Here is a 20402-nt window from a genome sequence, read left to right as displayed (position 1 = left end):
AACGTCACCCATTCCTTCTCTCCAGAGATGCTGCCTGTCCCGCTGAGTTACTCCGGCATTTTGGGTCTGTCTTCGGTTTAAAGCAGCATCTGCAGTTCCTTCCGACACACAACCCCCCACAGCGATCGAGGAGGAGGGAAGTGGACAATTGTATCACATTGTTGCAGGAAAACCTACCAAGTATTGAAAGGCCTAGAAAGAATGGATGTGGAGAGGATGTAGTGGGAGAGTCTAGAACCAGAGGGCACAGCCTCAGAATAAAAGGATGTACCTTTAGAATGGAGATGAAGAGGAATTTCTTCAACCAGGGGGTGGTGAATCTGTGGAACTCATTATTACTGACAGCTGTGGAGACCAAGTCATTGGGTAAATTTAAAAATGGAGATTGACAGGTTCTTGATTAGTAAGGGTGTCAAAGGTTATGGGGAGAAGGCAGGAGAATGGGGTTGAGAGGGAAAGATAGATCAGCCATGATTGAATGGTGCAGCAGACTCGATGGGCCGAATGGTCTAATTCTGCTCCTATAACGTGTGGTCTTATGTTCCACACTAGACTTCCGTTGGCCTCATGATGGTCTCAGCCTTTTCGCTGGTCTACTGAGTCATGACTGCATTACTGTTTCTCATCTCTATTTACTTGTCCTGAAGGGAATAGAAAGGCAATGTTTCAGTCGGGTTCCGACCCAAATGTCGCCTGTCCATTCCCTCCACAGATGGACACCAAGTGCACCGTCCGGCGGGGGCTTCAATGTCGGGAGCCCCGACCGCCCCGACGTGGCAACTCCAACAGCCTGACCGCAGGAGAAGACGGCAGGGGAAGAGTAAAAAACATTCTGGCCTTCCATCACAGTGAGGAGGTGACTGGAGGAGACTCACTGTGATGGATGTTTCTTTTGTTTGGTGTTGGTTTATGATTGTATGTGTTATTGCATATTTTTATTGCTTATTCTTATTGGTCTTATTGTTGAACTGCGGGTAAATTTTCATTTCACTGCACATTTATGTGTATGTGACAACTAAATTGACTATTGAGTAATTCAGCGGGATCAGGCAGCATCTCTGGAGAACATGGATAGCTGATATTTCGGGTCGGGTCCCTTCTTCCGACTGACGTTGCCACAGATGCTGCCCGACCTGCTGAATTACTCCAGCACTCCAGTGTTTTATTCAAGATTCCAGAATCTGAAGAAGGGACTCGACCCGAAATGTCACCTGTTCCTTTTCTCCAGAGATGCCGTCTGACCCGCTATTACTCCAGCATTTTGTGCCTATTTCCAGCATCTACAGTTCCTTGTGCCTCCATGTAGTATCAGATGACTTTTTTTGGACGTGTCTCCATTAATTAAAAAAAAAGATATTGAAAAAAAATCATAAACCACGTATACAATTCATTTTAATAGAATGTAAGTCAAACTCCCATTCCTTCCAGTCATTGGAGTTAAGGGCCTGTCCCACTTAGGTGATCTTTTTGCCGACTGCCGGCGACTGTTAAAGTCGTAGCAGATCGCCGAACTTTTCTTTTACCCGATGACAATGACCACGACAATGCCGAGTCAGGTCGAGGTTACAGCGTCTTCAGAAACATCGCAAAATTCCCACCCTGTCAATGCTTCCCGGCGTCCTAATTTTCGCTGAAATCACTGACAAGTCGGTAAGTACTTGAGAGTTTTGAACTATAACACCTTGTATGGGTTACTTAAAAACCAAGCTTCACTGTAGCAAGGCCTAAACTGGATTTACTTCCAGTTTACTAATAGCTGTATTAAAAAAATTTTTTTTAAGTAGTTACGTGGATTTTTGTGAAAAGTGTGTGGGCATTCTTTGAAAATGTACGGGAGATGCATATCTGGTTTCTGGGTTGCATATCTGGGTTGGAGCCCACTTTAAATGTAATCGCTGATGGCCATAAACATCGCGAAATTCCCACACTTACCTGACCGTCAAACTGTCACCTCCAATCTACCTGTCAAATGTCCTGACGGTAAATAAATTGGTTAAACACAAGCATTTTATGGTATTTTGAAATGACTTTACTTATTTTAATATAATGTGCTTCTAAATGCATCTAAGAGAACCTAGCAAACCTGGGGACAGCATGCGACAGCGCCCGCAATAAGCAACGATACCTGACGACAAGCCAGCTGTCGCCGAGAAATTTCACTCCGGATGATTTCTCAGCGATGCGCTGAGATCCACTACGATTCTTGGAAGACTCCTCACGATCATGCCCGCGACACCCCGGAGAACTGTCGGCGACAGCCTAGTCACCGGCAGTCGCCTTGAAATCGCCTAAGTGGGACAGGCCCTTAATATCTTTGAAGCAGCCTCTTAAATGGCCAAAAGGTGGTGCTGCAGGCATGTGAACTTTAATGCAGAATTGGAGTGATCAGTTTTGTACATACAGGCTGTGATAAATGGCACAATTATATACCTCTTTGGGGCAAAGATTTGTTATTAAAAAAAGCATTTTAGATTTTAACCTGATAGATATTGCCAAAAATGTATAATACCACCAGTGAAAGGCTGACAATCAGATGAAAAACGCTTTTCTGTGTTCATAATTTCTTGAAATGTAGAAATGAAGAACTGCAGATGCTGGTTAATACCACAAAAAGACACAGAGTGCTGGAGTAACTCAACAGGGCAGACAGTATAAGAAAATAACTGCAGATGCTGGTACAAATCGATTTATTCACAAAATGCTGGAGTAACTCAGCAGGTCAGGCAGCATCTCTGGAGAGAAGGAATGGGTGACGTTTCTTCTGAAGAAGGGTCTCGACCCGTAACATCACCCATTCCTTCTCTCCCGAGATGCTGCCTGACCTGCTGAGTTACTCCAGCATTTTGTGAATAGGGCAGACAGTATCCCTAGAGAACACGGATGTTCTGAAGAAGGGTCGCGACCCAGAACGTCACCTATCTATGTTCTCCCAAGATGGCTGTCTGACCTGCTGAGTTACTCCAGCGCTTTGTGTCCATTTTTATAGTTCTCCGAGAGGTTTTGCTCACATAGTGGAACTTTCGAGAAGAGGGGGAAGCTGGCAGTGATGGAATAGCCACTCATTATACACCCCAGATTGACACAAAATGCTGGAGTAACTCAGCGGGACAGGCAGCATCTCTGGAGAGAAGGAATGGGTGACGTTTCAGGTCGAGACCCTTCTACATCCCATCTACATGAATCTACTTTCTATCTGAAAGGGAAGTTGGGTATGAGGGATTGGATTACAGTCATAGCCAAGAGGAAAATTCCAGCCACGGTTTCTGATAAAGAAAAGATTGACTTTTTCACATAACTCTCGCAACCTCAAAGGTCCCTTGTCCATCTCCTCACCGATTATTCCTGGTCCCTTGCTATTGTGTCTGTGTCACCACAAGGTTAAACAAGACAGAGAGAGGCCTGTGGCTCAAAATCATTGTTATTTTTCAGGGATACTTTCTCCAACTCAGTAATCAATAGCATTGTCAAGTCAAAAATGAACAGACTGATACAATCTTAAAGTTGTTGCACTTTCTGTAATACTATGCAAAGAATGCCCATCCATGTCAGATCTAGACTTCAGAGATACAACCTAGAAACAGGCCCTTTGGTGTTTATATGTCTTTAGGAGTGTGGGAGGAAACCGGAGTACCCGGAGAAAACCCACACAGTCACAGGAAGAACGTACAAACTCCGTACAGGCAGCACCCATCACCATCTCATATTTCGCTTGGGCAGTTTACACCCCAGCGGTATGAACATTGACTTCTCCAACTTCAGATAGTTCCTCTGTCCCTCTCTTTCCCCTCCCCTTCCCAGTTCTCCCACTGTCCTGCCAGACTGGAGAGAAGACTCAACACCTTCCACCTCAGAAGCATCCGCCGTATCCTGGGTATAACCTAGCAAGACAGAGTGTCCAACGCCGAGATTCTGTCTCGCGCTGGCCTTCCGAGTATGTACACTCTACTCAGGCAGCGCAGGCTGCGGTGGCTGGGCCATGTCCACCGCATGGAGGATGGCCGTATTCCAAAAGACATCCTCTATGGAGAGCTGACATCTGGGAGGAGAACCATCGGCCACCCCCAGCTACGTTACAAGGATGTCATTTGAAGGCGCTCAACATCGATGTGGAGTCCTGGGAGAGCCTTGCAGCTGACCGCACGAGGTGGAGTGGTACCCTGAACCAACATCTCAAAACGGGGGAAGAGAAACTGATGAACGCAGCGGAAAACAAGCGGGCACGCAGAAAGGAGCGCAGCAACTTCAACAGACCAGAGACCACACACAAATGTGACCTTAGCGACAGAGACTGTCACTCCCACATTGGTCTCTTCAGCCACAAGCGACGCTGCTCTAGCCGAGGTGTGGAGCAAGCAGCCAACTAGGATGCATCACCCATGGTCAGCCATGACCGAGGGGGCCTAAGAAGAAGAAGCGTGTGTAGGAATATATATATATATATATATATATATAGCCATACATATAGCCATATATATATATATATCTAATGTACATTTTTTTCCATATATATATACAGTCTGAAGAAGGGTTTCGACCCGAAACGTCACCCATTCCTTCTCTCCCGAGATGCTGCCTGACCTGCTGAGTTACTCCAGCATTTTGTGAAATAAATACTTTCGATTTGTACCAGCATCTGCAGTTATTTTCTTATACTATATATATATATAATGAACAGTTTATTCTATTGTTTACAGAGTACTATGAGTACATATTCTGTGGTGCTGCTGCAAGTAAGAATTCCAATTTTTGGAAACATAGAAAATAGGTGCAGGAGGAGGCCATTTGGCCCTTCAAGCCAGCACCGCCATTCATTGTGATCATGGCTGATCGTCCACAATCAGTAACCCATGCCTGCCTTCTCCCCATATCCCTTGATTCCACTAGCCCCTAGAGCTCTATCCAGCTCTCTCTCTTAAATCCATCCAGTGATTTGGCCTCTACTACCCTCTGTGGCAGAGAATTCCACAAATTCACAGCTGTCTGGGTGAAAAAGTTCCTTGTCACCTCAGTTTTAAATGGCCTCATCTTTATTCTAAGACTTTGGTCCCTGGTTCTGGACTCGCCCAACATTGGAAACGTTTTTCCTGCATCTAGCTTGTCCAGTCCTTTTATAATTTTATACGTTTCTATAAGATCCCCTCTCATCCTTCTAAAACTCCAGTGAATACTGGTCTTTTCAATCTTTCCTCATATGACAGTCCCGCCATCCCAGGGACAGGGATGTCATTTTTCTATTTAGGAGACATGACAATAAACACTCTTGACTGGTGCGATGTACAGGGCATGTTCTTTTTACACAGTGGGTGGTGGGTGCTTGCAACCTGCTGCCAAGGGGTGGTGGTGGAGGCAGATACAATAGTGGCATTTAGGAGTCTTTTGGCCAAGCACATGGATTATGCAGGGAATGGAGGGATATGGATCATGCGCAGGCAGAGGAGATTATTGGCATCATGTTCAGCCCGGACATCGTGGGCTGAAGGGCCTGTTCCTGCAATACTGTTCTATGTTCTATAACTAATTGGCCGCATTGGAGTTTGGTCATGAAAAGTTCTTAGTCTATTGTCTATTGTCTATAGTCTTTCGCTCACTGAGATAAATAAAATCAAAGTCAAACTCGTACAATAGGTAGAGCCCAGGGAAAGCTACAGAGTGGAGAATCTAGTTTAGATTTAGATTTAGAGATACAGCGTGGAAACAGGCCCTTCGGCCCACCGGGTTCGCGCCACCCAGCGATCCCCGCACATTAACACTGTCCTACAAACACGAGGGACAATTTTTTTACATTTGCCCAGCCAATTAACCTACATACCTGTACGTCTTTGGAGTGTGGGAGGAAACCGAAGATCTCGGAGATCTCAGCATTGCAGCCCATAAATTCCATAGACCAAGTCCAATGTCCTCAATGGGGTAGAGGTGAATGGTACAGTACCCTAGCTTATGGAAGGACCGTTCAGAAGCCTGGTAACAGAGGGGAACCTGTTCCTGAGTCTGGTGGTGTTCGCTTTCAAGCTTCTGTACCTTCTACCGGATGGGAGCGGGGAGAAGAAGGAATGACTTTGATTATGTTGGCTATACGGTGGCTATATGTTCTCCTTTTATTAGAAATTGTTATTAATGGTTTCGGTGTTCAATCCTAACATGAACTTCAGCAGTCAATTCAACATTGTAATTGATTGAAGATAGACACAAAATGCTGTAGTAACTCGGCGGGGCAGGCAGCATCTCTGGGTGACGTTTCGTGTCGAGACCCTTCTTCAGACTGATGTCAGGGGAGTGGGAGGTACATTGATAAGGAAGTGCAAGGTGTGTAAACAGGACAAAGGGGATGGAGATCCAGGAACTTGTAGAATAGATCATAGTTAGTTGGGAGAAGGTAACAAGAAAGCAAACAGAGATAAAATGTAGTCGGAGACAGTGAGACTGGTCGGAGAACTGGGAAGGGGGAGGGGATGGAGAGGGAGGGAAAGCAAGGGCTACTTGAAGTTAGTAATTGATTGATGTGACCAAGAATTTCCAGCATGCAGCCAAAACTCTAGGTGATAATTATACTGCCATTCTGACATTGTCTGCTGGACTGGTGCAAGGAGATGGAGGAATGATTGGGGTGGGACAAGTTGTTGATTATGTTGCGATTTTAAGTTTCCGTGCTTGGCTGTTGTGGATAGCTGGCCTGCAGTTGAATGTTCGATGGCCAGCCGGCTATGATCAGACAGGTAACACACCCTCTTCCCACAGCGAGCCTTGGTAAAGCACAAACACACCCTTCAAAGGATGTAAGGCATTCCCATGCTGGCGGTGAGGGAGGTCAAAGCAGGGCTTCAGTTGAGCAAACTGATGATTTTTACATCCGTATCTCTCTCATTACCTCTTGGTAATAGTTCTAACTCCCTCCTGCCAGTAATCTGAGCAATTTCCTGACAGCATCATTTCCTTCACCCTGTGGCAACCCAATTATGCCACCTTCCGTACTAATTCAAAACATGACTCATACATCGGCGAGACCAAACGCAGACTGGGCGGTCATTTCACTGAACACCGTCGCTCAGTCTGCCTGATCTCCCGGTTGCTAAACACTCTAACTCCCCTTCCCATTCCCACACTGACCTTTCTGTCCTGAGTCTCCTCCATTGTCAGAGTGAGGCTAAATGCAAATTGGAGGAACAGCATCTCATATTTCGCTTGGGCAGCTTCTGATATGATTATTGATTTCTCTAACTTCAAGTAACCCCTGCATTCCCTCTCTCTCCATCCCTCCCCCACCGAAGTCGCACCAGCTTCTCGTTCTCACCCAGCAAGTAGCTAACAATGGCCTGTTTCCTTTATCATCGTTACCTTGTTTGCATATCATTCGTTCGTTGTTCTATAATTTCTCTACTTCACCGTCGGTATCTCCCATTTTCCTTTCCCGTGACTTTCAGTCTGAAGAAGGGTCTCGACCCGAAACGTCACCCATTCCTTCTCTCCAGAGATGCTGCCTGTCCCGCTGAGTTACTCCAGCATTTTGTGCCTATCTTTCAAAACACGATGTAGTTTTGGATCACAGGAGCCAAAGAGGATACAGAAGCTTGAAATTGTGCACCACCAGACTCAGGAACAGCTTACTCCCTCCTGTTATCAGACTTGTACTTACTCAAAACACACACATACTCTGCACTCACTTCATGGCGGCTTTAGAGGCCTGTTTCATCACATGCCTGAAAGCAGAGGCAAAGAAGCTGAGTTGCTGCGCGCTTTCAAGCTTCTTCATAGGTTCATAAGTGATAGGAGCAGAATTAGGCCATTTTCCTCAACAAGTCTACTCCACCATTCAATCATGGCTGATCTATCTCCCCCTCTCAACCCCATTCTCCTGCCTTCTCCCCATAACCCCTGACACCCGTACTAATCAAGAATCTATCTATCTCTGCCTGAAAAATATCCATTGACTTGGCCTCCACAGCCTTCTGTGTCAATGAATTCCACAGATTCACCACCCTCTGACTAAAGAAATTCCTCCTCCTTCCTAAAGGAACGTCCTTTAATTCTGAGGTTTTGACCTCTGGTCCTAGACTCTCCCACTAGTGAAAACTTTCTGTTTCCCCTTTTGCTTCTGTGATCCTGTATAATAACATAATTCCTAGATTGATCAATGCAGATAGCGGGACTGTCATATGTTGAAAGACTGGAGAGACTAGGCTTGTATACACTGGAATTTAGAAGGATGAGAGGAGATCTTATCGAAACGTATAAGATTATTAAGGGGTTGGACACGTTAGAGGCTGGAAACATGTTCCCAATGTTGGGGGAGTCCAGAACAAGGGGCCACAGTTTAAGAATAAGGGGTAGGCCATTTAGAACTGAGATGAGGAAAAACGTTTTCAGTCAGAGAGTTGTGAATCTGTGGAATTCTGCCTCAGAAGGCAGTGGAGGCCAATACTCTGAATGCATTCAAGAGAGAGCTAGATAGTGCTCTTAAGGATAGTGGAGTCAGGGGGTATGGGGAGAAGGCATGAACGGGGTACTGATTGTAGAGGCCCACGATACCTCACTAACTCCTAACTCATTTCTCTTTCCTCCAGACCGCTGCCTCCCATTCTTTATCATCTGAGGTAAAAAAAAACTGATCAAACATATGGATTTCGGTCAATATTTTATCAAAGCATTGATTGATTGAAAGATGCAGTTAGGAAATACCAAGTCGTAAAGTCAAAAGTGATAGGAGCAGAATTAGGCCATTCGGCCCATCCAGTTCGCTCCGCCATTCAATCATGGCTGATCTATCTCTCCCTCCCAACCCCATTCTCCTGCCTTCTCCCCATCACCTCTGACACCCGTACTGATCAAGCAGTCCACACCCATTGATCACCCGTTCACACTGGTTCTATGTCACGAGATTTGGAGAAATTAATTTTCAAGCAATAAGAAGCGGACTTTTATAGGCTTGATCTTTGCAGTCTTACAGATGCTGTGCGCTGCCTGAGTAATAATAAAGAAAATGATTCATGGATATATCCGGAACCCTATAATTACAGCGGCGTTGAAAGCTCGGAGAGTTCACGCTCTCGTGAACAGAGGCTCAAGCCCTCAAACAGAACAAACGACTAGATGTAAGACGTACAAGATCAATTATATTTCAGGAGAGCATGGTGGCGCAGCGGTAGAGTTGCTGCCTTACAGCGAATGCAGCGCCGGAGACTCAGGTTCGATCCTGACTACGGGCGCCATCTGTACGGAGTTTGTACGTTCTCCCCGTGACCTGCGTGGGTTTTCTCTGAGATCTTCGGTTTCCTCCCACACTCTAGACATACAGGTATGTAGGTTAATTGGCTGGGCAAATGTAAAAATTGTCCCTAGTGTGTGTAGGATAGTGTTAATGTGCGGGGATCGCTGGGCGGCGCGGACCCGGTGGGCCGAAGGGCCTGTTTCCGCGCTGTGTCTCTAAATCTAAAATCAGACCGATGGCTATCACAGTATAACAATATGCATCACAATGCCTGACCAAGCCTACTTCTGTGGAAATAGTTTCCCTTGCAGATCAATGAAATCAATGAAATTTGACCAGAGGACATAGGTTCAAGATGAAGGGGAAAAGATTGACTGGGAATCCGAGGGGAAACATTTTCACACAAAGGGTGGTGGATGTATGGAGCAAGCTGCCAGAGGAGGTAGTTGAGGCAGGGACTGTCCCAGAAACAGTTAGACAGGTACATGGATAGGACAGGTTTGGAGGGATATAGACCAAATGCAGGCAGGTGGGGCTTGTGTAGGTGGGCTGGTGTGGGCAAGTTGGGCCGAAGGGCCTGTTTCCACGCTGTATCACTCTGACTCCATGACTAAGGGCAATTACATCACTGAAGCTTTTTGTTCAGATGACCTACAGATTATATTGAAGGTAGACACAAAATGCTGGAGTAAGTCAGCGGATCAGGCAGCATTTCTGGAGAAAAGGAATAGGTAACGTTTTGGCTCAAGACCCTTCTTCAGTCTGAGAGTCAGGGGAGAGGGAAACTAGAGTTATGGAAAGGTATAGAACTAATCTGAGCTGACACCAATGGCCAAGGAAAGGGCCATATAAACCAACCTCCCTTTTTTTGGATGAGATGATCGAAATTCTGATCGAAAAAAGCTATTTAAAGCATCGGAAACCAAGCAAAGAGCAAATAGAGAATCGAGAGAGAGAATCGAGAGAGAGAATAGAGAGAATAGAGAGAGAGAAGAGAGAGAGGAGAGAGGAGAGAGAGAGAGAGAGAGAGAGAGAGAGAGAGAGAGAGAGAGAGAGAGAGAGAGAGAGAGAGAGAGAGAGAGAGAGAGAGAGAGAGAGAGAGAGATATGAGCTTCCTAATCAGAAGGAGTTCAGAGCTGGGTCAGGATGTAAGTGTTGTGTGAGGAGTGTGGAGCAGGGAGTGTAACCATGCGATCAACCAGATTAGAAAGATAATGAGGCAGACTTTGCAACTGTAATGACAGTGAACCTGCCAACATATGCCATCTCTACACCCGTGAATCTGACAGTGTCTTGTAGAAGAGCGTCATGAGCAATGAAACACAGAGACCCACCAGTTACTGACGCTAACTTCTGCTCTTCCAAAGAGTGAGCTTGACATTCCCACTGTACAACATCTCCAGGACCTGACTGAATTCCAATGTGCTGCAGGTGCTGGTTAACACAACTGGTATCTCGTTATATTAAGAGTCAGGAGTGATTTATTGTCATAAGTTTCAAAACAGAACAATCAAATTGTGTAGACACAAAATGCTGGAGTAACTCAGCGGGTCGGGCAGCATCTCTGGAGAGAAGGAATGGGTGACGTTTCGGGTCGAGACCCTTCTTCAGACTGCTCTCAGGGGAGGGGGCAGGACAAAGATAGAATGTAGTCGGCGACAGTAAGACTGGTGGGAGAACTGGGAAGTGGGAGGGGATGGAGAGAGAGGGGAAGCACGGGCTATTTGAAGTTAGTGAAGTCAATGTTCATACCGCTGGGGTGTAAACTACCCAAGTAAAATATGAGGTGCTGTTCCTCCAATTTGCGCTGGGCCTCACTCTGACAATGGAGGAGGCCCAGGACAGAAAGGTCAGATTGGGAATGGGAGGGGGAGTTGAAGTGCTGAGCCACCGGGAGATCAGGAAGTTTAAGACGGACTGAGTGGAGGTGTTCAGCGAAACGATCGCCGAGCCTGCGCTTGGTCTCGCCGATGTAGAGAAGTTGACACCTGGAACAGCGGATACAGTAGATGAGATGAGGTTGGGGAGGTGAACCCCTGCCTCACCTGGAAAGACAGCTTGGGTCCTTGGATGAAGTCGAGGGGGGGGGGGGTAAAGGGACAGGTGTTGCATCTCCTGCGGTTGCAGGGGAAAGTACCTGGTGAGTACCTGGTGAGGGGCCTTTCAGCCCACCAAGTCCACGCCGACCAGCGATCCCCCGTTCACTCTTGTTCTTTGTTATCCCACTTTCCTAACCATTCCCTGCACACCAAGGGCAATTTACAGAGGTCAATTAACCTACAAACGTGCACGACTTTGGGATGTGGGAGGAATAGGGGAGGAAACCGGAGCACTCGGAAAAAAACAACGGGGTCACGGGGAGAAGGTACAAGCTCGGTAGAGACCGCACCCGTAGTCCGGATTGAACCCGGGTCTCTGGCGCTGTGACTGCAACTCTACCGCTGCGCCACTTGGCCACCCTAAGAGGTAGTGGAGGCAGAAACTATAACAACATTTCAAAGACATTTAGACAGGTACGTGGATAGGAAAGATTTAGAGGGATATGGGCCAGACGTGGGCTGGTGGGACCAGGGTAGATGGGGCAGGTGGGTCAGCCTGGGGAAGTTGGGTCAAAGGGCCTGTTTCCATGCTGTTTGACTCTATGACACTCAGGTATTGTTCTCCATTTTAATAGGGTAGAGTTGCTGCCTTACAGTGCCAGAGACCCGGGTTCGATCCTGACTACGGGCGCTGTCTGTACGGAGTTTGTACGTTCTCCCCGTGACCTGCGTGGGTTTACTCCGGGATCTCCGGCTTCTTCTCACACTCCAACGTGCAGGTTTGTAGGTTAATTGGCTTCTGTGAATCATCCCTCATGTGCAGTGTCAAGCTATACATAGTGTACGGGGTGATGGCTGGTCCATGTGGACTTGGTCGGCCGAAGGGCCTGGTACCATACCGTATCTCCAAAGTCTAAAGTCTCAAGGCCCATGTTCTCCAGAGATGCTGCCTTACCCCGCTGAGTTACTCCAGCACTTTACAACAATGAGCCAAAACATTATGACCACCTGCCTAATATGCTGTTGGTCCTCCGTGTGAAGCCCCATACGCAGCAGGGTGCGATGCACTGTGTATTGTGACACATTCCTCTCGAGACCACCATTACAATTTTCTGTGACTTGTGCCACAGTAGACCTTCTGTCGGTCCAGACCAGATGGGATAGCCTTCGTTGCCCTCACCAGTTTGTGGTCTGTCCCTCCTCGGACCACTGTCGGTCGGTACTCACCACTGCTGACCGGGAGCACCCCACAAGCCTTGCCGTTTCAGAGATGCTCTGACCCAGTCGTCTGCCCATAACAATTTGGCCCTTGTCAAAGTCGCTCGGGTCTTTACTCCTGCCCATTTCTCCTGCATCCAACACATCGACTTCAAGTACTGACTGTTCACTTGCTGCCTAATAAATCCCACCCCTTGACAGGTGCCATTGTAACAAGATAATCAATGTTATTCACTTCGCCTGTCAGTGGTCATAATGTTTTGGCTCACTGGTGTATATCCTCTGGGTAAACCAGCATCTGCAGTTACAATAGACAATAGACAATAGGTGCAGGAGGAGGCCATTCGGCCCTTCGAGCCAGCACCGCCCTTCAATGTGATCATGGCTGATCATTCTCAATCAGTACCCCATTCCTGCCTTCTCCCCATACCCCCTGACTCCACTATCCTTAAGAGCTCTATCTAGCTCTCTCTTGAATGCATTCAGAGAATTGGCCTCCAGTTGTTAGTTTCTTCATTATAAAATTGATGTAGATTCAGCTGTAACCATTTCCATTTAATTCATGAAAAGGTGGAAGCAGAAAATGCATGAATGTCAGCATATTAAAGATTGCTCATGAAAAATGACCGAGCTGGCTATTGCAACATCAAGAGCGGAGGGAGCTAAAATGATAGAACATTTAAACAGCCACAGCAATTGCTAGGGGCAGACTTGATCTTATTCAATTTATATCATGTCGGAAATACATCTGTGACTCACCAAAGGATGCAAACACCTCGTGGTGTGACGCAAATCTCTGAGCTTCATCTAACCTCTTCCCTCTGTTTCTCACATCAATTCCAGACACGTTGCAAAAGAGGGAGGTGTGTTCAATTGGAGGCAATGCCTGAAGCAAGGAGATAGAAGCACCAGGAACTGCAGAAGCCAGTTTACAGAAAAAGACACAAAGCACTGGAGGAACACAGCGGGGGGGGGGGTCAGGCAGCTTCTCTGGAGAACATGGATACGTGACGTTTCTGGTCAGCACCCTTCTTCTTCTTCCTTCCTACACCATAAACCCATACGTCTTTGGAGTTGGTCCATTTGCCTGTGTGGGTCCATAAATCTTTCCTATCTATGTTCCCGTCCAAGTGTCTTTTAAATGCTGTTATTATACCTGTCCTAAATACCTCGTCTAGCAGCTCGTTCCATACACCCACCACCCAACTCCCTCCATTTAAATGGTGTTGTCATGGAAACTCATGTCGATCTTGTGCAAATCTCCCTTTAAGAAATACACGGACAATCTTTTGTCCACCCTACATGAGTATTCTCCCTTCCTCTCTCTATTTGCTGCACGTTGCTTGTTTTATCAGTGTTGTGACCGACTACTTCAAATTTCCCTCCCTTCCTCGATTATTCCCCCAAATGCCTGAAATAAACCTTTTACCCCTTGATTTTCCTTTCTCTCTCTCTCCTGTTACTTTTCACACAATGCCTCAGCAGCTCTCCTCTCTTTCTCCTTGATAAGTAACTCCCTGCACCGTGATTAACACTAATCTTGAATCAATTTATGGTCCTGGTATGGTTATGGTTATGGGTATGTTACTTCATTTGACACATGTACCGAGGCGTACAGTGAACGTTATTTTTGTACACGGTTGCTTATCCCATTTCCCGCACATCCATCCTGAACTCTTTCCTTCCTCTTCCCCAGAACAAGGGGCCACAGTTTAAGAATAAGGGGTAGGCCATTTAGAACTGAGATGAGGAAAAACTTTTTCAGTCAGAGAGTGGTGAATCTGCGGAATTCTCTGCCTCAGAAGGCAGTGGAGGCCAATTCTCTGAATGCATTCAAGAGAGAGCTGGATAGAGCTCTTAAGGATAGCGGAGTCAGGGGGTATGGGGAGAAGGCAGGAACGGGGTACTGATTGAGAATGATCAGCCATGATCACATTGAATGGCGGTGCTGGCTCGAAGGGCCGAATGGCCTCCTCCTGCACCTATTGTCTATTGTCTATTGTCCCCAGAACCATGACAGAATTCCCCTACCCTCAACAACCTTGCCATTCACATGCCATTTCCACCACCTAATGCACAGCAAACACATTCTCCACCCTGCCATCACTTTTTCAGCGTGCCAAAAATATGGCTTCCTTGAAAACACCCTCAAATTCCACTCACAAAACCCCCTCCACGTCTCACAAGATGAATGCATGTCCTTTTAGATTCCCCCCATCATCCTGGCCTCGGGCGACACAGTAACCTTTTTTACACAAAGGGTGTTGGGCGAATGGAAGCAGCTGCTGGAGGCGGTAGTTGAGGCAGGTACTATCGCAACGTTTAAGAAATATTTAGACAGGTACACGGATTGGATAGGTTGACTGTAAATGGCTTGATTGTAATCGTGCTTCGTCTTTCCGCTGACTGGATAGCACGCAACAAAAGCTTTTCACTGTACCTCAGTACACATGACCATAAACTAAGCTAAACGAAACTAGACATGGGCCATACGCAGGCAGGTGGGAACTAGTGTAAATGGGACAAGTTGGTCGGTGTGGGCCCGTTGGGCAGAAGGGCCTGTTTCTGCACTATCTATACACTAAAACTCTCGTTTGTTTGTTTGTTTGTTCCTGAACTACAGCCAAAACGGTACACGATAGCGTGACAAGGGGGGAGGGGGAAGGAAGGGGGGAAGGGGGAGGGGGGAGGAAGTGGAGAGGGGAGGGGGGAGTGGGGGAGGAGAGGGTGCTGCACCAATGCAGGAGAGGTTTGGGCCCAAGGGGTATGACCCTATGACTCTACGATTCCATGAGTTCAAGTAAAACACTAGTTTAGTTTTAATTTATTTTAATTTATTATGTTGTTTTCGTTGCTCTTGTCTGCTAAGGAAGATTAAATGTGGATTGGGTGATGTTACTGAAGATAGTGATATTTGCCTCAGATATTAATAAAATTGTATTGGTCCCTAGCTTCTCCTTTATAGCCACTTCACATCTCAGTACAGTTGTTTGCCTGGCTTCTCTGAGGCTCAGACTCGCTCTAATTTGAGTTTATAGGACAATCGAACACTAAACGTCATTCACTTTATCCTGTAACTCTACACTGTGAAGCTAGATAGAGCTCTTAAGGATAGCGGAGTCAGGGGGTATGGGGAGAAGGCAGGAACGGAGATACTGATTGAGAATGATCAGCCATGATCACATTGAATGGCGGTGCTGGCTCGAAGGGCCGAATGGCCTCCTCCTGCACCTATTGTCTACTGTCTATTGAGTAACTCAGCGGGACAGGCAGCATCTCTGGAGAGAAGGAATGGGTGACGTCTCGGGTCGAGAATGAAGAAGGGTCTCCAGGGCTCTAGGGGCTAGTGAAATCAAGGGACACGGGGAGAAGGCAGGCACAGGTTACTGATTGTGGATGATCAGCCATGATCAGAATGAATGGCAGATTCTGGCTCGAAAGGCCAAATGGCCAATGGCCAAAAAATATTTTCTATGTTTTTCTATGTTTCTATGACCTGAAATGTCACCCATTCTTCCTCTCCAGAGATGCTGCCTGTCCCTCTGAAGTACTCCAGCATTTTGTGTCTAAACAAATGAACGTTTTGGGAAGTTCGAGGAATATCATTTGTTTTTATGTAGAAACAGGAAGTGTAGGTCTGGCGGCCATATTTGTTGCTCTTCCTCCTCTTGCACTGTGACAGAGTCTAGGACTAAATACGATACTTTATTATTGTCATAGCATATAGGAGTCATACTGCACAGAAACAGGCCCTTCCACAGAAATAGGCCCTGGGCCAAGATGCTCCATCTACATAGAAAATTGGTGCAGGGGTAGGCCACTCAGCCCTTCGAGCCAGCACCGCCATTCAATATGATCATGGCTGATCATCCAAATTCAGTACCCCGTTCCTGCTTTTTCCCCATATCCCTTGATTCCAGTAACCCAAAGAGCTAAATCAAAAGGACACAGAGTGCTGGAGTTTGTGGGCGGCTTGGTGGAGCAGTGGTATAGTTGCTTCCTTACAGCGAATGCAGCGCCGGAGACCCGGGTTCGATCCCGACTACGGGTGCTGTCTGTACGGAGTTTGTACGTTCTCCCCGTGACCTGCGTGGGTTTTCGCTGAGATCTTTGGTCTCCTCCCACACTCCAAAGACGCACAAGTATGTACGCGTGTATTGGTACGGGTGTCAGGGGTTGTGGGGAGAAGGCAGGAGAATGGGGTTAGGAGGGAGAGATAGATCAGCCATGAATAAATGATGGCGTAGACTCGAAGGGCCGAGTGGCCTCATTCTGCTCCTATGACTTCTGAACATAATGAACTTATCTCAAGTATTTTAAACCCTGAAATATGATTAACTAAAGAAATGCTTTCCATCCTGCCATCTAATTATTCGTATCCCAACGGGACACTTAGCTCGGAAAGCAAGACACGACAAATAAAATAGAGATACTGGAAACTCAGCAGGAAAGCAGCATCTGTGGAGATGTTTCACTTCAATGATCTTTCATTAGAACGTACATAGCTGTCTTCTTTGAGTTTGAAGAATAGATGTGCATAGAAAATAAAGACGAGTAATCTGGGAGGAAAATAGAGTACATTGAGTATAGAAGTTTGGAGGTCGTGTTGCAGTTGTATAAGACGTTGCTGAGGCCACATTTAGAGTATTCTGTTCACTTCTAGGCTCCATGATACAGGAAAGATGTTGTCAAGTTGGAAAGGGTGTAGAGTATAGTTGCCAGGACTCGAGGGCCTGAGCTATTGGGAGAGGTTGAGCAAGCTGGGGCTCTATTCCTTGGAGCGCAGGAGGATGAGGGGAGATCGTATAGAGATGTATAAAATCATGAGAGGAATAAATCAGGTAGACGCACAGAGTCTCTTGCCCAGTGTAGGGGAATCGAGAACCGGAGAACATAAGTTTCAGGTGAAGGGGGGAAAGATTTAATAGGAATCTGAGGGGTAACCTTCTCACACAAGGGTGAAAAACTCTATGAAAACATTTCGCTGCCAGCCTTTGCATTATTTGTTCTATTGGTCAAATGCCATATGACCTCAAGACATAGGAGCAGAATTAGGCCATTCGGCCCATGGAGTCTGCTCCGCCATTCGATCATATCTGATCTACTTTTTCCTCTCAACCCCATTCTCTTGCCTTTCCCCGATATCTTTGACGTCCTTACTAATCAAGAACCTATCAATCTCTGCTTTAAAAATACCCAATGACTTGCCCTCCACAGTTGTCTATGGCAATAAGTTTCATGGATTCACCACCCTCAAAGGCCCAGTAATGGACTATAATTTTACATAATTTGTCAGGCATCAATGGTTTCTGGAAACTAACCTACAATATTTTTTGGCCTAAAGCAAAGCTTTCAAATCCCATGTTATTCGGAAACGCGGCACGGTGGCGCAGCGGGTCGGCCTGCTGCCTCACAGCGCCAGGGACCCGGGTTCGATCCCGACCTCGGGTGCTGTCTGTGTGGAGTTTGCCCGTTCTCCTTGTGGGTTGCCTCCGGGTGCTCCGGTCTCCTCACAAGACGTCGGAGTTTGCAGGTTAATTAGCCCTCTATAAATTGCCCCCGGTGTGCAGGGAGTGGATGAGAAATGTGGGATGACCTAGAACGAGTGTGAATGAGGATGGTCTTGGTGGGACGAAGGGCCAAGTTTCAATCCATGTTTCCATGTTTTAATCAAATCCAATCGATCAGTCAAAAGTAGCTGCACCCTTTCTAATTTTTTTCTGTAACAGAATATTGGAACAGTCCTGAAGATTACAGTCAATTAAGGGGAAATCCTTTGTTAAAGCAAAAATCAAAGTAATGATTGAGCTGTAAATTGCCTCCAGCATCAGACCCTCTCAGGGGGCACGATGTACAGCTTTGTGAAGGCCCATTTGGCTAGTTGGTGGCTAGAGCCATAATCACAGCCGTCAGATTAACCTTGAGAGTGTCTGCTTCCCAGCTGCCTGGGAAATCAAGGCTATGATTAAATATAATGGTCAATACTGTCAAAATCAATAAACACCAGGGAAAGTGTTTGGCAAATGTTCCCGGGGAAACACGTGGCGATGTGGAGAGGATGTTTCCACTGGAGGGAGAGTCCAGGACCAGAGCCTCAGAATTAAAGGGCCCTCTTTTAGAAAGGAGGTGAGGAGGAACTTCTTTGGTCAGAGGGTAGTTAATCTGTGGAACTCATTGCCACAGAGGGCTGTGGAGACAAGTCAGTGGATATTTTTTAAGGCAGAGACAGACAGATTCTTGATTAGAACGGGTGTCAAGGGTGATGGGAAGAAGGCAGGAGAATGGTATTATGCGGCACGGTGGCGCAGCAGTAGAGTTGCTGCCTTACAGCGAATACAGCGCCGGAGACTCAGGTTCGATCCAGACTATGGGTGCCGTCTGTACGGAGTTTGTACGTTCTCCCCGTGGCCTGCGTGGGTTTTCTCCGAGATCTTCGGTTTCCTCCCACACTCCAAAGACGTACAGGTTTGTATGTTAATTGGCTGGGCAAATGTAAAAATTGTCCCTAGTGAGTGTAGGATAGTGTTAATGTGCGGGGATCGCTGGGCGGCGCGGACCTGGTGGGCCGAAGGGCCTGTTTCTGCACTGTATCTCTAAATCTATATCTAAAATCAGCCATGATTGAATGGCGGAGTAGACTCGATGGGCCGAATGGCCTAATTCTACTCCTATAACCTGTGAACTTGTGAAATCAACAGAAAATATTTTTAAAACTATCATTTAAAAATGACCTTCTAGGTTATATGTAACTCAATTTCCTTTTATTCAATGGTTTTAATTTATTGTAAACACTTACACACCATCAAGAACATTGAAAAGCAGACAGAGTGTACCTTTCATGTAGTGATTGAAAAGAATGTCATGGTACTTTGTGTTCTATAATGTAGAATTAATCACTAACTTCAAGGATTATTTTTTCGTTTAGTTTAGCTTAGGGACACAGCGTGGAAACAGGCCCTTCGGCCCACCGACCAGCGACCCACGCACATTAACACTACCCGACGCACACTGGGGACAATGTACAATGATACCAGGCCGATTAACCTACAAACCTGCACGTCTTTGGAGTGTGGGAGGAAACCGGAGCACCCGGAGGAAATCCACGCAGGTCACGGGGAGAACGTGCAAACTCCGTACAGACAGCAACCGTCGTCAGGATCGAACCCGGGTCTCTGGCACAGTAAGCACTGACTGTAAGGCAGCAACTCTACCGCTGCCCCACCGTGCCACTGTAGTTTTAGTCATTTAAAACAAAGACAAATTTTAAAAAATGCATTCTGGATTCTGGACTGAGGTGCAAAATGATCAGTGTCAAGTTAAACGAAAAGCCACAGCATTAATGACAAGCCATCAGGGTAACTGCAACAGAATAGATTTGATGAATATATGTGTGGTTCAACACATTTTTCATGTGAACTAAATGCATCTCGCTAAACTGTGCCTTTGTGTTAAAGGCCACATTTTAGAGCCTGCAATAAAAAAAACACATTGGAGAAAATATAGAAGGCCCATGTTGCCGTGGCAACGCACAACACCATTAATCACCATCGTCTGTGGGGAGATGTTAACAATGAGATCAGAGAGAGAAAAACTGTGAAGATTTCGCCTTTTCCTATGCTACCGATTTTTTATTCGCATTTTATTGTGTGGCCACGTTGTTGCTCTTCCTCCACTTGCACTGTGACACGGTCTAGGACTGAATGTTAGTCATAGGCATAAGGTCACTGAAACCGGCCCTTCCACACAACCTGTCCATACCGGCCGATATGCCCCATCTACAAAAGGGCACAGAGTGCTGGAGTAACTCAGCAGGTCAGGCAGCATCTCTGGAGAACATGGATAGGTGACATTTTGGGTCAAAACCCCTTCTACGCTGCTCCAAATTGCCTGTGTTTATCTCATGTCCATCTAAATCTTAGAAACAAGGAACTGTAGATGCCGGT

The sequence above is a fragment of the Rhinoraja longicauda genome, chromosome 17 (assembly GCF_053455715.1).
Source record: "Rhinoraja longicauda isolate Sanriku21f chromosome 17, sRhiLon1.1, whole genome shotgun sequence".
Lineage (NCBI taxonomy): Eukaryota > Metazoa > Chordata > Chondrichthyes > Rajiformes > Arhynchobatidae > Rhinoraja > Rhinoraja longicauda.
The sequence above is the reverse complement of the archived record's forward strand: the minus strand, read 5'-3'. Positions refer to the sequence as shown.